The sequence below is a fragment of the Crinia signifera genome, chromosome 3, assembly GCF_055691185.1.
Source record: "Crinia signifera chromosome 3, ASM5569118v1, whole genome shotgun sequence".
NCBI classification, from domain to species: Eukaryota; Metazoa; Chordata; class Amphibia; order Anura; family Myobatrachidae; genus Crinia; species Crinia signifera.
The window spans coordinates 335,846,944-335,865,766 of record NC_139219.1 but is presented as its reverse complement, the minus strand read 5'-3'; the positions used below and the strand labels follow the sequence as shown (position 1 = coordinate 335,865,766).

Sequence of the window (18,823 nt, the reverse complement as noted above, 5' to 3'; positions counted from 1 at the left end):
AGCATGCCCAGGTCCGATGGTGGTGGGACTGCAGATGGGCATTGTCAGTAATGTGCATGTTTGGGGCCCAGCTGCGACCAGTATGCACAGGTCCGATGGTGGTGCGACTGCAGATGGGCATTGCCAGTAATTCGCATGTGTGGGGCCCAGCTGCGACCAGCATGCACAGGTCCGATGGTGGTGGGACTGCAGATGGGCATTGTCAGTAATGCGCATGTGTGGGGCCCAGCTGCGACCAGCATGCCCAGGTCCGATGGTGGTGGGACTGCAGATGGGCATTGTCAGTAATGCGCATGTTTGGGGCCCAGCTGCGACCAGCATGCCCAGGTCCGATGGTGGTGGGACTGCAGATGGGCATTGTCAGTAATGCTTATGTGCGGGGCCCAGCTGCGACCAGTATGCCCAGGTCCGATGGTGGTTTGACTGCAGATGGGCATTGTCATTAATGTGCATGTGTGGGGCCCAGCTGCGACCAGTATGCACAGGTCCGATGGTGGTGGGACTGCAGATGGGCATTGTCAGTAATCATGTGCATGTGTGGGGCCCAGCTGCGACCAGCATGCACAGGTCCGATGGTGGTGCGACTGCAGATGGGCATTGTCAGTAATGCGCATGTGTGGGGCCCAGCATGCACAGGCCCGATGGTGGTGCGGCTGCAGATGGGCATTGTCAGTAATGCGCATGTGTGGGGCCCAGCTGCGACCAGCATGCACAGGTCCGATGGTGGTGGGACTGCAGATGGGCATTGACAGTAATGCGCATGTGTGGGGCCCAGCTGCGACCAGCATGCACAGGTCCGATGGTGGTGGGACTGCAGATGGGCATTGTCAGTAATGTGCATGTGTGGGGCCCAGCTGCAACCAGCATGCCCAGGTCCGATGGTGGTGGGACTGCAGATGGGCAGTGTCAGTAATGCGCATGTGCGGGGCCCAGCTGCGACCAGCATGCACAGGCCCGATGGTGGTGCGACTGCAGATGGGCATTGTCAGTAATGTGCATGTGTGGGGCCCAGCTGCGACCAGTATGCACAGGTCCGATGGTGGTGGGACTGCAGATGGGCATTGTCAGTAATCATGTGCATGTGTGGGGCCCAGCTGCGACCAGCATGCACAGGCCCGATGGTGGTGCGACTGCAGATGGGCATTGTCAGTAATGTGCATGTGCGGGGCCCAGCTGCGACCAGCATGCACAGGTCCGATGGTGGTGCGACTGCAGATGGGCATTGTCAGTAATGTGCATGTGCGGGGCCCAGCTGCGACCAGTATGCCCAGGCCCGATGGTGGTGGGACTGCAGATGGGCATTGTCAGTAATGTGCATGTGCGGGGCCCAGCTGCGACCAGCATATCCAGGTCCGATGGTGGTGCGACTGCAGATGGGCATTGTCAGTAATGAGCATGTTTGGGGCCCAGCTGCGACCAGCATGCCCAGGTCCGATGGTGGTGGCCTGCAGATGGGCATTGTCAGTAATGTGCATGTGTGGGGCCCAGCTGCGACCAGCATGCACAGGTCCGATGGTGGTGGGACTGCAGATGGGCATTGTCAGTAATGCGCATGTGTGGGGCCCAGCTGCGACCAGCATGCACAGGTCTGATGCTGGTGGGACTGCAGATGGGCATTGTCAGTAATGAGCATGTTTGGGGCCCAGCTGCGACCAGCATGCCCAGGTCCGATGGTGGTGGGACTGCAGATGGGCATTGTCAGTAATGTGCATGTTTGGGGCCCAGCTGCGACCAGTATGCACAGGTCCGATGGTGGTGCGACTGCAGATGGGCATTGTCAGTAATTCGCATGTGTGGGGCCCAGCTGCGACCAGCATGCACAGGTCCGATGGTGGTGGGACTGCAGATGGGCATTGTCAGTAATGCGCATGTGTGGGGCCCAGCTGCGACCAGCATGCCCAGGTCCGATGGTGGTGGGACTGCAGATGGGCATTGTCAGTAATGTGCATGTGCGGGGCCCAGCTGCGACCATCATATCCAGGTCCGATGGTGGTGCGACTGCAGATGGGCATTGTCAGTAATGCGCATGTGTGGGGCCCAGCTGCGACCAGCATGCACAGGTCCGATGGTGGTGGGACTGCAGATGGGCATTGTCAGTAATGCGCATGTGTGGGGCCCAGCTGCGACCAGCATGCACAGGTCCGATGCTGGTGGGACTGCAGATAGGCATTGTCAGTAATGAGCATGTTTGGGGCCCAGCTGCGACCAGCATGCCCAGGTCCGATGGTGGTGGGACTGCAGATGGGCATTGTCAGTAATGTGCATGTGTGGGGCCCAGCTGCGACCAGCATGACCAGGTCCGATGGTGGTGGGACTGCAGATGGGCATTGTCAGTAATGAGCATGTGTGGGGCCCAGCTGCGACCAGCATGCACAGGTCCGATGGTGGTGGGACTGCAGATGGGCATTGTCAGTAATGCGCATGTGTGGGGCCCAGCTGCGACCAGCATGCACAGGTCCGATGCTGGTGGGACTGCAGATGGGCATTGTCAGTAATGAGCATGTTTGGGGCCCAGCTGCGACCAGCATGCCCAGGTCCGATGGTGGTGGGACTGCAGATGGGCATTGTCAGTAATGTGCATGTTTGGGGCCCAGCTGCGACCAGTATGCACAGGTCCGATGGTGGTGCGACTGCAGATGGGCATTGCCAGTAATTCGCATGTGTGGGGCCCAGCTGCGACCAGCATGCACAGGTCCGATGGTGGTGGGACTGCAGATGGGCATTGTCAGTAATGCGCATGTGTGGGGCCCAGCTGCGACCAGCATGCCCAGGTCCGATGGTGGTGGGACTGCAGATGGGCATTGTCAGTAATGCGCATGTTTGGGGCCCAGCTGCGACCAGCATGCCCAGGTCCGATGGTGGTGGGACTGCAGATGGGCATTGTCAGTAATGCTTATGTGCGGGGCCCAGCTGCGACCAGTATGCCCAGGTCCGATGGTGGTTTGACTGCAGATGGGCATTGTCATTAATGTGCATGTGTGGGGCCCAGCTGCGACCAGTATGCACAGGTCCGATGGTGGTGGGACTGCAGATGGGCATTGTCAGTAATCATGTGCATGTGTGGGGCCCAGCTGCGACCAGCATGCACAGGTCCGATGGTGGTGCGACTGCAGATGGGCATTGTCAGTAATGCGCATGTGTGGGGCCCAGCATGCACAGGCCCGATGGTGGTGCGGCTGCAGATGGGCATTGTCAGTAATGCGCATGTGTGGGGCCCAGCTGCGACCAGCATGCACAGGTCCGATGGTGGTGGGACTGCAGATGGGCATTGACAGTAATGCGCATGTGTGGGGCCCAGCTGCGACCAGCATGCACAGGTCCGATGGTGGTGGGACTGCAGATGGGCATTGTCAGTAATGTGCATGTGTGGGGCCCAGCTGCAACCAGCATGCCCAGGTCCGATGGTGGTGGGACTGCAGATGGGCAGTGTCAGTAATGCGCATGTGCGGGGCCCAGCTGCGACCAGCATGCACAGGCCCGATGGTGGTGCGACTGCAGATGGGCATTGTCAGTAATGTGCATGTGTGGGGCCCAGCTGCGACCAGTATGCACAGGTCCGATGGTGGTGGGACTGCAGATGGGCATTGTCAGTAATCATGTGCATGTGTGGGGCCCAGCTGCGACCAGCATGCACAGGCCCGATGGTGGTGCGACTGCAGATGGGCATTGTCAGTAATGTGCATGTGCGGGGCCCAGCTGCGACCAGCATGCACAGGTCCGATGGTGGTGCGACTGCAGATGGGCATTGTCAGTAATGTGCATGTGCGGGGCCCAGCTGCGACCAGTATGCCCAGGCCCGATGGTGGTGGGACTGCAGATGGGCATTGTCAGTAATGTGCATGTGCGGGGCCCAGCTGCGACCAGCATATCCAGGTCCGATGGTGGTGCGACTGCAGATGGGCATTGTCAGTAATGAGCATGTTTGGGGCCCAGCTGCGACCAGCATGCCCAGGTCCGATGGTGGTGGCCTGCAGATGGGCATTGTCAGTAATGTGCATGTGTGGGGCCCAGCTGCGACCAGCATGCACAGGTCCGATGGTGGTGGGACTGCAGATGGGCAATGTCAGTAATGCGCATGTGTGGGGCCCAGCTGCAACCAGTATGCACAGGTCCGATGGTGGTGCGACTGCAGATGGGCATTGTCAGTAATGTGCATTTGCGGGGCCCAGCTGCGGCCAGTATGCACAGGTCCGATGGTGGTGCGACTGCAGATGGGCATTGTCAGTAATTCGCATGTGTGGGGCCCAGCTACGACCAGCATGCACAGGTCCGATGGTGGTGCGACTGCAGATGGGCATTGTCAGTAATGCGCATGTGTGGGGCCCAGCTGCGACCAGTATGCACAGGTCCGATGGTGGTGCGACTGCAGATGGGCATTGTCAGTAATTCGCATGTGTAGGGCCCAGCTGCGACCAGCATGCACAGGTCCGATGGTGGTGCGACTGCAGATGGGCATTGTCAGTAATGTGCATGTGCGGGGCCCAGCTGCGACCAGTATGCACAGGTCCGATGGTGGTGCGACTGCAGATGGGCATTGTCAGTAATGTGCATGTGCGGGGCCCAGCTGCGACCAGCATATCCAGGTCCGATGGTGGTGCGACTGCAGATGGGCATTGTCAGTAATTCGCATGTGTGGGGCCCAGCTGCGACCAGCATGCACAGGTCCGATGGTGGTGGGACTGCAGATGGGCATTGTCAGTAATGCACATGTGTGGGGGCCAGCTGCGACCAGCATGCACAGGTCCGTTGCTGGTGGGACTGCAGATAGGCATTGTCAGTAATGAGCATGTTTGGGGCCCAGCTGCGACCAGCATGCCCAGGTCCGATGGTGGTGGGACTGCAGATGGGCATTTTCAGTAATGTGCATGTGTGGGGACCAGCTGCGACCAGCATGCCCAGGTCCGATGGTGGTGGGACTGCAGATGGGCATTGTCAGTAATGTGCATGTGTGGGGCCCAGCTGCGACCAGCATGCACAGGTCCGATGGTGGTGGGACTGCAGATGGGCATTGTCAGTAATGCGCATGTGTGGGGCCCAGCTGCGACCAGCATGCACAGGTCCGATGCTGGTGGGACTGCAGATGGGCATTGTCAGTAATGAGCATGTTTGGGGCCCAGCTGCGACCAGCATGCCCAGGTCCGATGGTGGTGGGACTGCAGATGGGCATTGTCAGTAATGTGCATGTTTGGGGCCCAGCTGCGACCAGTATGCACAGGTCCGATGGTGGTGCAACTGCAGATGGGCATTGTCAGTAATTCGCATGTGTGGGGCCCAGCTGCGACCAGCATGCACAGGTCCGATGGTGGTGGGACTGCAGATGGGCATTGTCAGTAATGCGCATGTGTGGGGCCCAGCTGCGACCAGCATGCCCAGGTCCGATGGTGGTGGGACTGCAGATGGGCATTGTCAGTAATGCGCATGTGTGGGGCCCAGCTGCGACCAGCATGCCCAGGTCCGATGGTGGTGGGACTGCAGATGGGCATTGTCAGTAATGCTTATGTGCGGGGCCCAGCTGCGACCAGTATGCCCAGGTCCGATGGTGGTTTGACTGCAGATGGGCATTGTCAGTAATGTGCATGTGTGGGGCCCAGCTGCGACCAGTATGCACAGGTCCGATGGTGGTGGGACTGCAGATGGGCATTGTCAGTAATCATGTGCATGTGTGGGGCCCAGCTGCGACCAGCATGCACAGGTCCGATGGTGGTGCGACTGCAGATGGGCATTGTCAGTAATGCGCATGTGTGGGGCCCAGCTTCGATGGTGGTGCGACTGCTGATGAGCATTGTCAGTAATGCGCATGTGTGGGGCCCAGCTGCGACCAGCATGCACAGGTCCGATGGTGGTGCGACTGCAGATGGGCATTGTCAGTAATGCGCATGTGTGGGGCCCAGCTGCGACCAGCCTGCACAGGTCCGATGGTGGTGGGACTGCAGATGGGCATTGTCAGTAATGTGCATGTGTGGGGCCCAGCTGCAACCAGCATGCCCAGGTCCGATGGTGGTGGGACTGCAGATGGGCAGTGTCAGTAATGCGCATGTGCGGGGCCCAGCTGCGACTAGCATGCACAGGCCCGATGGTGGTGCGACTGCAGATGGGCATTGTCAGTAATGTGCATGTGTGGGGCCCAGCTGCGACCAGTATGCACAGGTCCGATGGTGGTGGGACTGCAGATGGGCATTGTCAGTAATCATGTGCATGTGTGGTGCCCAGCTGCGACCAGCATGCACAGGCCCGATGGTGGTGCGACTGCAGATGGGCATTGTCAGTAATGTGCATGTGCGGGGCCCAGCTGCAACCAGCATGCACAGGTCCGATGGTGGTGCGACTGCAGATGGGCATTGTCAGTAATGTGCATGTGCGGGGCCCAGCTGCGACCAGTATGCCCAGGCCCGATGGTGGTGGGACTGCAGATGGGCATTGTCAGTAATGTGCATGTGCGGGGCCCAGCTGCGACCAGCATATCCAGGTCCGATAGTGGTGCGACTGCAGATGGGCATTGTCAGTAATGCGCATGTGTGGGGCCCAGCTGCGACCAGCATGCACAGATCCGATGGTGGTGGGACTGCAGATGGGCATTGTCAGTAATGCACATGTGTGGGGCCCAGCTGCGACCAGCATGCACAGGTCTGATGCTGGTGGGACTGCAGATGGGCATTGTCAGTAATGAGCATGTTTGGGGCCCAGCTGCGACCAGCATGCCCAGGTCCGATGGTGGTGGGACTGCAGATGGGCATTGTCAGTAATGTGCATGTGTGGGGCCCAGCTGCGACCAGCATGCACAGGTCCGATGGTGGTGCGACGGCAGATGGGCATTGTCAGTAATGTGCATGTGTGGGGCCCAGCTGCGACCAGTATGCACAGGTCCGATGGTGGTGGGACTGCAGATGGGCATTGTCAGTAATCATGTGCATGTGTGGGGCCCAGCTGCGACCAGCATGCACAGGCACGATGGTGGTGCGACTGCAGATGGGCATTGTCAGTAATGTGCATGTGCGGGGCCCAGCTGCAACCAGCATGCACAGGTCTGATGGTGGTGCGACTGCAGATGGGCATTGTCAGTAATGTGCATGTGCGGGGCCCAGCTGCGACCAGTATGCCCAGGTCCGATGGTGGTGGGACTGCAGATGGGCATTGTCAGTAATGCGCATGTGTGGGGCCCAGCTGCGACCAGCATACACACGTCCGATGGTGGTGCGACTGCAGATGGGCAGTGTCAGTAATGCGCATGTGTGGGGCCCAGCTGCGACCAGCATGCCCAGGTCCGATGGTGGTGGGACTGCAGATGGGCATTGTCAGTAATGTGCATGTGCGGGGCCCAGCTGCGACCAGCATATCCAGGTCCGATGGTGGTGCGACTGCAGATGGGCATTGTCAGTAATGCGCATGTGTGGGGCCCAGCTGCGACCAGCATGCACAGGTCCGATGGTGGTGGGACTGCAGATGGGCATTGTCAGTAATGAGCATGTTTGGGGCCCAGCTGCGACCAGCATGCCCAGGTCCGATGGTGGTGGGACTGCAGATGGGCATTGTCAGTAATGCGCATGTGTGGGGCCCAGCTGCGACCAGCATGCCCAGGTCCGATGGTGGTGGGACTGCAGATGGGCATTGTCAGTAATGCTTATGTGCGGGGCCCAGCTGCGACCAGTATGCCCAGGTCCGATGGTGGTTTGACTGCAGATGGGCATTGTCAGTAATGCGCATGTGTGGGGCCCAGCTGCGACCAGTATGCACAGGCCCGATGGTGCTGCGACTGCAGATGGGCATTGTCAGTAATGTGCATTTGCGGGGCCCAGCTGCGACCAGTATGCCCAGGTCCGATGGTGGTGCGACTGCAGATGGGCATTGTCAGTAATTCGCATGTGTGGGGCCCAGCTAAGACCAGAATGCACAGGTCCGATGGTGGTGCGACTGCAGATGGGCATTGTCAGTAATGCGCATGTGTGGGGTCCAGCTGCCACCAGAATGCACAGGTCCGATGGTGGTGCGACTGCAGATGGGCATTGTCAGTAATTCGCATGTGTGGGGCCCAGCTGCGACCAGCATGCACAGGTCCGATGGTGGTGCGACTGCAGATGGGCATTGTCAGTAATGTGCATGTGCGGGGCCCAGCTGCAACCAGCATGCACAGGTCCGATGGTGGTGCGACTGCAGATGGGCATTGTCAGTAATGTGCATGTGCGTGGCCCAGCTGCGACCAGTATGCCCAGGCCCGATGGTGGTGGGACTGCAGATGGGCATTGTCAGTAATGTGCATGTGCGGGGCCCAGCTGCGACCATCATATCCAGGTCCGATGGTGGTGGGACTGCAGATGGGCATTGTCAGTAATGCGCATGTGTGGGGCCCAGCTGCGACCAGCATGCACAGGTCCGATGCTGGTGGGACTGCAGATAGGCATTGTCAGTAATGAGCATGTTTGGGGCCCAGCTGCGACCAGCATGCCCAGGTCCGATGGTGGTGGGACTGCAGATGGGCATTGTCAGTAATGTGCATGTGTGGGGCCCAGCTGCGACCAGCATGCCCAGGTCCGATGGTGGTGGGACTGCAGATTGGCATTGTCAGTAATGTGCATGTGTGGTGCCCAGCTGCGACCAGCATGCACAGGTCCGATGGTGGTGGGACTGCAGATGGGCATTGTCAGTAATGCGCATGTGTGGGGCCCAGCTGCGACCAGCATGCACAGGTCCGATGCTGGTGGGACTGCAGATGGGCATTGTCAGTAATGAGCATGTTTGGGGCCCAGCTGCGACCAGCATGCCCAGATCCGATGGTGGTGGGACTGCAGATGGGCATTGTCAGTAATGTGCATGTTTGGGGCCCAGCTGCGACCAGTATGCACAGGTCCGATGGTGGTGCGACTGCAGATGGGCATTGTCAGTAATTCGCATGTGTGGGGCCCAGCTGCGACCAGCATGCACAGGTCCGATGGTGGTGCGACTGCAGATGGGCATTGTCAGTAATGCGCATGTGTGGGGCCTAGCTGCGACCAGTATGCACAGGTCCGATGGTGGTGCGACTGCAGATGGGCATTGTCAGTAATTTGCATGTGTGGGGCCCAGCTGCGACCTTCATGCACAGGTCCGATGGTGGTGGGACTGCAGATGGGCATTGTCAGTAATGCGCATGTGTGGGGCCCAGCTGCGACCAGCATGCCCAGGTCCGATGGTGGTGGGACTGCAGATGGGCATTGTCAGTAATGCGCATGTGTGGGGCCCAGCTGCGACCAGCATGCCCAGGTCCGATGGTGGTGGGACTGCAGATGGGCATTGTCAGTAATGCTTATGTGCGGGGCCCAGCTGCGACCAGTATGCCCAGGTCCGATGGTGGTGTGACTGCAGATGGGCATTGTCAGTAATGCACATGTGTGGGGCCCAGCTGCGACCAGTATGCACAGGCCCGATGCTGGTGCGACTGCAGATGGGCATTGTCAGTAATTCGCATGTGTGGGGCCCAGCTGCGACCAGCATGCCCAGGTCCGATGGTGGTGGGACTGCAGATGGGCATTGTCAGTAATGTGCATGTGTGGGGCCCAACTGCGACCAGCATGCCCAGGTCCGATGGTGGTGGGACTGCAGATGGGCATTGTCAGTAATGTGCATGTGTGGGGCCCAGCTGCGACCAGCATGCACAGGTCCGATGGTGGTGGGACTGCAGATGGGCATTGTCAGTAATGTGCATGTGCGGGGCCCAGCTGCGACCAGCATGCCCAGGTCCGATGGTGGTGCGACTGCAGATGGGCATTGTCAGTAATGCGCATGTGTGGGGCCCAGCTGCGACCAGCATGCCCAGGTCCGATGGTGGTGCGACTGCAGATGGGCATTGTCAGTAATGCGCATGTGTGGGGCCCAGCTGCGACCAGCATGCACAGGTCCGATGGTGGTGCGACTGCATATGGGCATTGTCAGTAATGTGCATGTGAGTGGCCCAGCTGCGACCAGCATGCCCAGGTCCGATGGTGGTGGGACTGCAGATGGGCATTGTCAGTAATGCGCATGTGTGGGGCCCAGCTGCGACCAGCATGCCCAGGTCCGATGGTGGTGGGACTGCAGATGGGCATTGTCAGTAATGCTTATGTGCGGGGCCCAGCTGCGACCAGTATGCCCAGGTCCGATGGTGGTGTGACTGCAGATGGGCATTGTCAGTAATGCACATGTGTGGGGCCCAGCTGCGACCAGTATGCACAGGCCCGATGCTGGTGCGACTGCAGATGGGCATTGTCAGTAATTCGCATGTGTGGGGCCCAGCTGCGACCAGCATGCCCAGGTCCGATGGTGGTGGGACTGCAGATGGGCATTGTCAGTAATGTGCATGTGTGGGGCCCAACTGCGACCAGCATGCCCAGGTCCGATGGTGGTGGGACTGCAGATGGGCATTGTCAGTAATGTGCATGTGTGGGGCCCAGCTGCGACCAGCATGCACAGGTCCGATGGTGGTGGGACTGCAGATGGGCATTGTCAGTAATGTGCATGTGCGGGGCCCAGCTGCGACCAGCATGCCCAGGTCCGATGGTGGTGCGACTGCAGATGGGCATTGTCAGTAATGCGCATGTGTGGGGCCCAGCTGCGACCAGCATGCCCAGGTCCGATGGTGGTGCGACTGCAGATGGGCATTGTCAGTAATGCGCATGTGTGGGGCCCAGCTGCGACCAGCATGCACAGGTCCGATGGTGGTGCGACTGCAGATGGGCATTGTCAGTAATGTGCATGTGCGTGGCCCAGCTGCGACCAGCATGCCCAGGTCCGATGGTGGTGCGACTGCAGATGGGCATTGTCAGTAATGTGCATGTGTGGGGCCCAGCTGCGACCAGCATGCACAGGTCCGATGGTGGTGGGACTGCAGATGGGCATTGTCAGTAATGTGCATGTGTGGGGCCCAGCTGCGACCAGCATGCCCAGGTCCGATGGTGGTGCGACTGCAGATGGGCATTGTCAGTAATGTGCATGTGTGGGGCCCAGCTGCGACCAGCATGCCCAGGTCCGATGGTGGTGCGACTGCAGATGGGCATTGTCAGTAATGCGCATGTGTGGGGCCCAGCTGCGACCAGCATGCCCAGGTCCGATGGTGGTGGGACTGCAGATGGGCATTGTCAGTAATGTGCATGTGTGGGGCCCAGCTGCGACCAGCATGCCCAGGTCCGATGGTGGTGCGACTGCAGATGGGCATTGTCAGTAATGTGCATGTGTGGGGCCCAGCTGCGACCAGCATGCCCAGGTCCGATGGTGGTGCGACTGCAGATGGGCATTGTCAGTAATGTGCATGTGTGGGGCCCAGCTGCGACCAGCATGCCCAGGTCCGATGGTGGTGCGACTGCAGATGGGCATTGTCAGTAATGGGAATAATGGGAACTGCAGTGTTTTGCATTTCTCTTTCAGAACTTGATCGCAGATAAGCTCGCAGTGTGAAAGTGGCGTTAGAACCCTCCCGAGTGTCCCCTCGTCCCTTACCTGTCCCTGTGCTGCCCTGCCGCTCAGCATTACTTTACCCACGGAGCGGGGTCCCGGCAAGAGGCAGCTTGTGTCCCCAGTACAGCAGCGCTGACCTCAGAGACCATCCACCCTGCAGGAGCCGCCACTGGAGCCGTGTCCCCCATCAAGCTCAGCCGCAAAAGTCAGCGACCGCACACCAGTGAAGAGGGACTGGGAGCGGCACTGGCGGACTATGAAAACATAAGTGACCGGGTGCAGGGGGGGGGGGGGAACGGCCAATCAACGGCCGCTGGTTAATGTGTTTTATATAGCGCAAAAATAGTGCAGCTCAGTCCCCAGTCAATCCTCCCAGCACCCCGGACTGTACAGTGACCGGGTGCAGGGGGGAATGGTCAATCAACAGCCGCTCATAGAAAATAGTGCAGCTCAGTCCCCAGTCAATCCTCCCAGCACCCCGGACTGTACAGTGACCGGGTGCAGGGGGGGAATGGTCAATCAACAGCCGCTGATAGAAAATAGTGCAGCTCAGTCCCCAGTCAATCCTCCCAGCACCCCGGACTGTACAGTGACCGGGTGCAGGGGGGAATGGTCAATCAACAGCCACTGATAGAAAATAGTGCAGCTCAGTCCCCAGTCAATCCTCCCAGCACCCCGGACTGTACAGTGACCGGGTGCAGGGGGGGAATGGTCAATCAACAGCCGCTGATAGAAAATAGTGCAGCTCAGTCCCCAGTCAATCCTCCCAGCACCCCGGACTGTACAGTGACTGGGTGCAGGGGGGAATGGTCAATCAACAGCCGCTGATAGAAAATAGTGCTGCTCAGTCCCCAGTCTGCCCCCACCCCCTTCCCCCTCACATGCCACCTACAAAGGCCTTGATTGGCCTAGTGAAAAGGGGGAGTGTCCAGGGGAGTGAGAAACACTTCTCATTTGCATCGCTGCTGATCGCCAGAATATTCTTTTTACGCACCCGCTCTCCCTGCTCTTCGTACATTCAGGTGATGTAGCTGAACATCGCAATGCGATGTTAATGCGATGTTTAGCGATGTTATCGGGATGACATCGCAGTTTATTGATAAATGCAGCCCTAAGCCTTTGTGTAGTTCCATGCACAATATCTATACTGTGCTGGTCACAGACAATCCTCGGGGAACCCACCCGTCCCCCTAACAGCGCTGTTCCAAGGAATCTCCAGTATTGTCACTAAACACTAAATATGCTCAGTGTCACATATGGCTGCACTGACAGGGACAGGACAATTGTGTACAGACACAGTGAGATCTGAGAGCAAAGCCGGCTGTCCTCTGTATTCCGCCACGTGATAAATAGTAACACAAACCGCAGAAATAAAAGTCACCTTCCCATACCGGGAGTCGAACCCGGGCCGCCTGGGTGAAAACCAGGAATCCTAACCGCTAGACCATATGGGAGCTGATGCACAGGACTACACTGTCCTGTGCATGACAGCTCCAATACCTGCAGAGGCACCAGAGAGCGGGCATAGAGATGGTAGGAAGATGGGCATGGATTACTAAGGGACATTGTGTCTCAGCACATATACAAAGCATATACACACCTGGTATAAAAGGAGATATTATCAGCTGTGTGTGGTCCTGGCCGCGGGTGAGACAGATACGGGAATAAAATATATCTATGCATGAGCATAGGTGAATAATTGTTACCTCAGTGATATACTCACCTGTGCTAAAGCAGGGATTTTCCAAATGTTACACTTACCATCACCCCTGGACTGACACGGCACACTTGTAGCACCGCTGGACTGACACGACACAGGTAGTATCACCCCTGGACTGATACGGCACACTTGTAGCACCGCTGGACTGATACGGCACACTTGTAGCACCGCTGGACTGATACGGCACACTTGTAGCACCGCTGGACTGATACGGCACAGGTAGCATCACCCCTGGACTGACACGGCACAGGTAGCATCACCCCTGGACTGACACGGCACACTTGTAGCACCGCTGGACTGATACGGCACAGGTAGCATCACCCCTGGACTGATATGGCACACTTGTAGCACCGCTGGACTGATACGGCACAGGTAGCATCACCCCTGGACTGATATGGCACACTTGTAGCACCGCTGGACTGATACGGCACAGGTAACATCACCCCTGGACTGATACAGCACACTTGTAGCACCGCTGGACTGATACGGCACACTTGTAGCACCGCTGGACTGATACGGCACACTTGTAGCCCCCCCTGGACTGATACGGCACACTTGTAGCACCCCTGGACTGATACGGCACACTTGTAGCACCCCTGGACTGATACGGCACATTTGTAGCACCCCTGGACAGATACGGCACACTTGTAGCACCGCTGGACTGATACGGCACACTTGTAGCACCGCTGGACTGATACGGCACAGGTAGCATCACCCCTGGACTGACACGGCACAGGTAGCATCACCCCTGGACTGACACGGCACAGGGAGCATCACCCCTGGACTGATACGGCACACTTGTAGCACCGCTGGACTGATACGGCACAGGTAGCATCACCCCTGGACTGATATGGCACACTTGTAGCACCGCTGGACTGATACGGCACAGGTAACATCACCCCTGGACTGATACGGCACACTTGTAGCACCGCTGGACTGATACGGCACAGGTAGCATCACCCCTGGACTGACACGGCACAGGTAACATCACCCCTGGACTGATATGGCACACTTGTAGCACCGCTGGACTGATACGGCACAGGTAGCATCACCCCTGGACTGACACGGCACAGGTAGCATCACCCCTGGACTGACACGGCACAGGTAGCATCACCCCTGGACTGATACGGCACACTTGTAGCACCGCTGGACTGATACGGCACAGGTAGCATCACCCCTGGACTGATATGGCACACTTGTAGCACCGCTGGACTGACACGGCACAGGTAGCATCACCCCTGGACTGACACGGCACAGGTAGCATCACCCCTGGACTGACACGGCACAGGTAACATCACCCCTGGACTGATACGGCACACTTGTAGCACCGCTGGACTGATACGGCACACTTTTAGCACCGCTGGACTGATACGGCACACTTGTAGCCCCCCCTGGACTGATACGGCACACTTGTAGCACCCCTGGACTGATACGGCACACTTGTAGCACCGCTGGACTGATACAGCACACTTGTAGCACCGCTGGACTGATACGGCACACTTGTAGCACCGCAGGACTGATACGGCACACTTGTAGCACCGCTGGACTGATACGGCACACTTGTAGCACCGCTGGACTGATACGGCACACTTGTAGCACCGCTGGACTGATACGGCACACTTGTAGCACCGCTGGACTGATACGGCACACTTGTAGCACTGCTGAACTGATTTGGCACACTTGTAGCACTGCTGGACTGATTTGGCACACTTGTAGCACCGCTGGACTGATACGGCACACTTGTAGCACCGCTGGACTGATACGGCACACTTGTAGCACCGCTGGACTGATACGGCACACTTGTAGCACTGCTGAACTGATTTGGCACACTTGTAGCACTGCTGAACTGATTTGGCACACTTGTAGCACTGCTGGACTGATTTGGCACACTTGTAGCACCGCTGGACTGATACGGCACAATGGGCAGCCCTGCATCAAAACAAAAAAAAGACCATTTTTTTTGCTTTTAATATATATATTTTTTATAAAGTAGCCCACTTAGTAGCCCCAAACAGCAGAAGACAGCAGAGTAGTTCCCATAACAGCCCTCTATAGCAATTGTGTGCAGACACACTGATCATGATGAAAGCTATGTATTTTCTTTGTTTACTGTTTCTTTACAATGATTTGTACCATGTACCTCTGTAACCACTGTTTGCAAAGCCTGTATGCTGTACCATCACTAGTTGCACACCCTGCCAGCAACAAGCTAGCAGGGTGTGCAAGCTTTGGAAGAAAAGTGCTACATCCGGTTGAACTCATGCTTCAGTTGCCATGAAAATAATATGACAGGGTATTGTCTAATCGCTGTGCCCAATTATCCCCCCACAAATGACATAACTCTCTTGTTGGATAAAATTGGCCACAGCAGCCATCTTTATTGAAACAATACAAAATTAACAATAATCAAAAACATTCCCCACGGAAGGTGGTCCCCGAGGCCCTCAATAAATCAATCCACACCTCTAAGCACTTCCAGGAGTTGTTACCCCCAGCCGATAGCGATTGGCTCGAGGGCACCAATTGTCAACACCCAGTGCTCATTAATTAGCCTCACCCAGGGGAGTCCAGCCCCCTCATGGGGCCCTCCCCGCCGCATAATTAAGCCTCAATGCCACCCACCTCGAGGACCCCCCTCCGCACAGGCCACTGTGACAAAAGACAACCTATCAATAATTCTTCCTAAAAATTATAAAATTAGGGAGGGTGGGTGGGAGCTGTTCAGAAAAATCTCCCAGTGACCCCTATTTCCTGCCTGCACTCTGCTTATATACCCTTACTACACCCCGTTAAGCCCCTCCCCCTATGACCCTCTCCTTAGACACCCCTTCTATGACTGTCCAGCTAGTCAGCTCCCTACAAACCCTGTCAGGGGAGCCTACCCCCAGGCTTTGCCTCCAGTCCGGCTCCTACATGACAGGGTATTGTCTAATCGCTGTGCCCAATTATCCCCCCACAAATGACATAACTCTCTTGTTGGATAAAATTGGCCACAGCAGCCATCTTTATTGAAACAATACAAAATTAACAATAATCAAAAACATTCCCCACAGAAGGTGGTCCCCGAGGCCCTCAATAAATTAATCCACACCTCTAAGCACTTCCAGGAGTTGTTACCCCCAGCCGATAGCGATTGGCTCGAGGGCACCAATTGTCAACACCCAGTGCTCATTAATTAGCCTCACCCAGGGGAGTCCAGCCCCCTCATGGGGCCCTCCCCGCCGCATAATTAAGCCTCAATGCCACCAACCTCGAGGACCCCCCTCCGCCACCAAGCACGGGGTTAAGCCCTTGACCCCGGGCGACCCCCCCACATCCGGAACGCTGTTTCTATCCCTTCCTGTAGTCCCAAGGACCAAACATCGATCCCTACAGCGTTCAAATGCACACCGTCTCCTCTCCAAAAAGCACCGGCACCAGACTCAAGTTCCCTGTGCCTCACCACCACCGCGCCGTTTCTAGCCATAAAACGCCCAATTGCCCTGTTGACTTTTATCCGTGCCTTATTGATCTTGTCAGCCGACCTTGCATCCCTCCAATAACGGCGCGGCACAATATCCGACCAAACTGTGATCACCTCTGGAAACATTGCCCATAAACGTAGGAGATCAAACTTGATAACCCGTATCAACTCCCTAAATGGTCTGCTCCCAAGGTCATTCCCTCCCACGTGCAACACTAATATGTCGGGAGCCCTATCGAGCCGAACAAAACGGTGAAATTCCTGTAACATTCCACTCCATACCATACCACGCTTCCCCAGCCATCGAACCACTGCCTCCTCTCTATCCAAACCTAGCTGGCGGCCGTTCGGTCTGACATCAGCCCGCAAAGCTCCCCAAAAGACATATGAATGTCCTAAAATCCAAATCAGGCACGGGGGATGCCCTAAAATTAGAAAGAACACAATCAGCCTCAACAATCCCCTAAACGAACATATGAACGAAAACGAGACGATTCCCATCGCCCAATGCGCTTAATCAGCTCATCTCCCAAACCCATCCTAGCAGCCTCAGTTGCGGACCCGATGCGGAAAGAGTGACCCGCGTATTCCTCCCCCTTGAGGCCCAACGTCCGCAGGACTGCTCTAAACACGATTGTGAACTGGAACCGTGATAAAAAGGACCCATTCGCATGCATCAGCAAAGGATCCCTTTCTCTGCCCACTCTGACTTCCTTAAATATCCGCAGCCGTGCTACCGGGCACATATCTGAGCCCGGTACAGAGAAGAGAACTACCTTCTTCCCCCTCCCTAATTGATCCGTCTTAGACCTCCTCACCACTAGCTCCACCCTATCCGAGTATAAATCCACATCCTCCCCTAACAAACCTCCCGGCCTGGAGACGCTTGGACTCACGAGTTCACCAATCCGCAGTGCCCCGAAGAAGGCAAGCGAAAAGGCTACCCCGAACAACCTTTCCTCGAAATTGGAACTACAGACCTCACCCAACTTCCTGCCCATATTCTGCAACAACTGGAAGGACACCGGCCTTCTCTGATCCTGTACTACATGCCCTTTTCTCCAGCCTTTTAAAGCCTGCGCAATCAGGAAATTCTTTGTGACATCAGGCCTCCCACCTGCACGAAACCCAAAAGCTAAGCCCGCCATACAGCGCGTGATCTTAGCCACTGACCAACCAATCTCCTTACAATGGCCTATGTATAGCAAGACAGCCAACTCGTCATCATCCTCTTTCAAACCTACTACCTCACGCCATTCTAACCAGCTCCGCCATTCCTGGTTGTATGCCGACCATGTATTTGGGGCCAAGGATTCCCTGATGAGCTGATCGACTACCCGTCCAGCAGAGCCCAGAGCCGACTCGGGAACCCGGTCCCCTCCCTGTCCGCCTCTGGCGCCAACTCCCGGAATCGTTCCCACTGTGAACGAGATAAAGAATCCGCAATGCCGTTAGAGACACCGGGAACGTGCCTAGCCACAACCCACAAATTCAAAGCCAGACATTCCAATACCAACTGCTGCAAAATAGTAACCACCGGAGGTGAAGATGCCGACAATTGATTAATAGCCATGACCACCCCCAAATTATCGCAGTAGAAACAAATCTTCCTATCGCGGAACAGCTCACCCCAAACAACAACTGCAACCAAAATAGGAAACAATTCCAACAATGCTAAATTTTTAACCAAGCCTCCCTGCACCCAAGACTCCGGCCACCGGCCCACACACCAATGTCCCTGGCAATAAGCCCCAAAACCGCCACTCCCAGCGGCGTCTGTGAAAAGGTCTAGCTCTGTAGCCACGCACGTGTCTGACATCCACAACGCCCTGCCATTAAAGGTTTCCAGAAAAGATGCCCACACCCGCAAGTCCCCTTTCAACTCACTACCTAATCTGACAAAATGATGAGGAAGAACCACCCCTGCTGTCGCTGCTGCCAGCCTCCTGCTGAAAATGCGGCCCATCGGCATAATGCGACACGCAAAATTCAACTTACCCAGCAAGGACTGTAATTCCCTCAATCTGATTTTCTTCAACAGCAACGCCCTCCCTACCTCGGCCTTCCAACCCAGTAACTTTTCTTCAGGCAAGCGACACTCCATATTCACAGTATCAATGACAATACCCAAAAAACTGATCACAGTCGCAGGGCCCTCCGTCTTTCCCGGAGCAAGCGGGACCCCAAAGTCTGCCGACACCCTTTCAACAGTCCTCAACAATAAATCACATACACCGGTC

At 56.9% G+C, this 18,823-nt stretch overlaps 1 non-coding gene across 1 annotated transcript; it reads right to left on the bottom strand.

Annotated features, from left to right (window-relative positions):
* Positions 1–12,782: 12,782 nt before the first annotated feature.
* On the bottom strand, positions 12,783–12,854 carry TRNAE-UUC (transfer RNA glutamic acid (anticodon UUC)). Its single transcript has one exon. It is a non-coding gene; the product is annotated as a tRNA-Glu (tRNA).
* Positions 12,855–18,823: the final 5,969 nt, after the last annotated feature.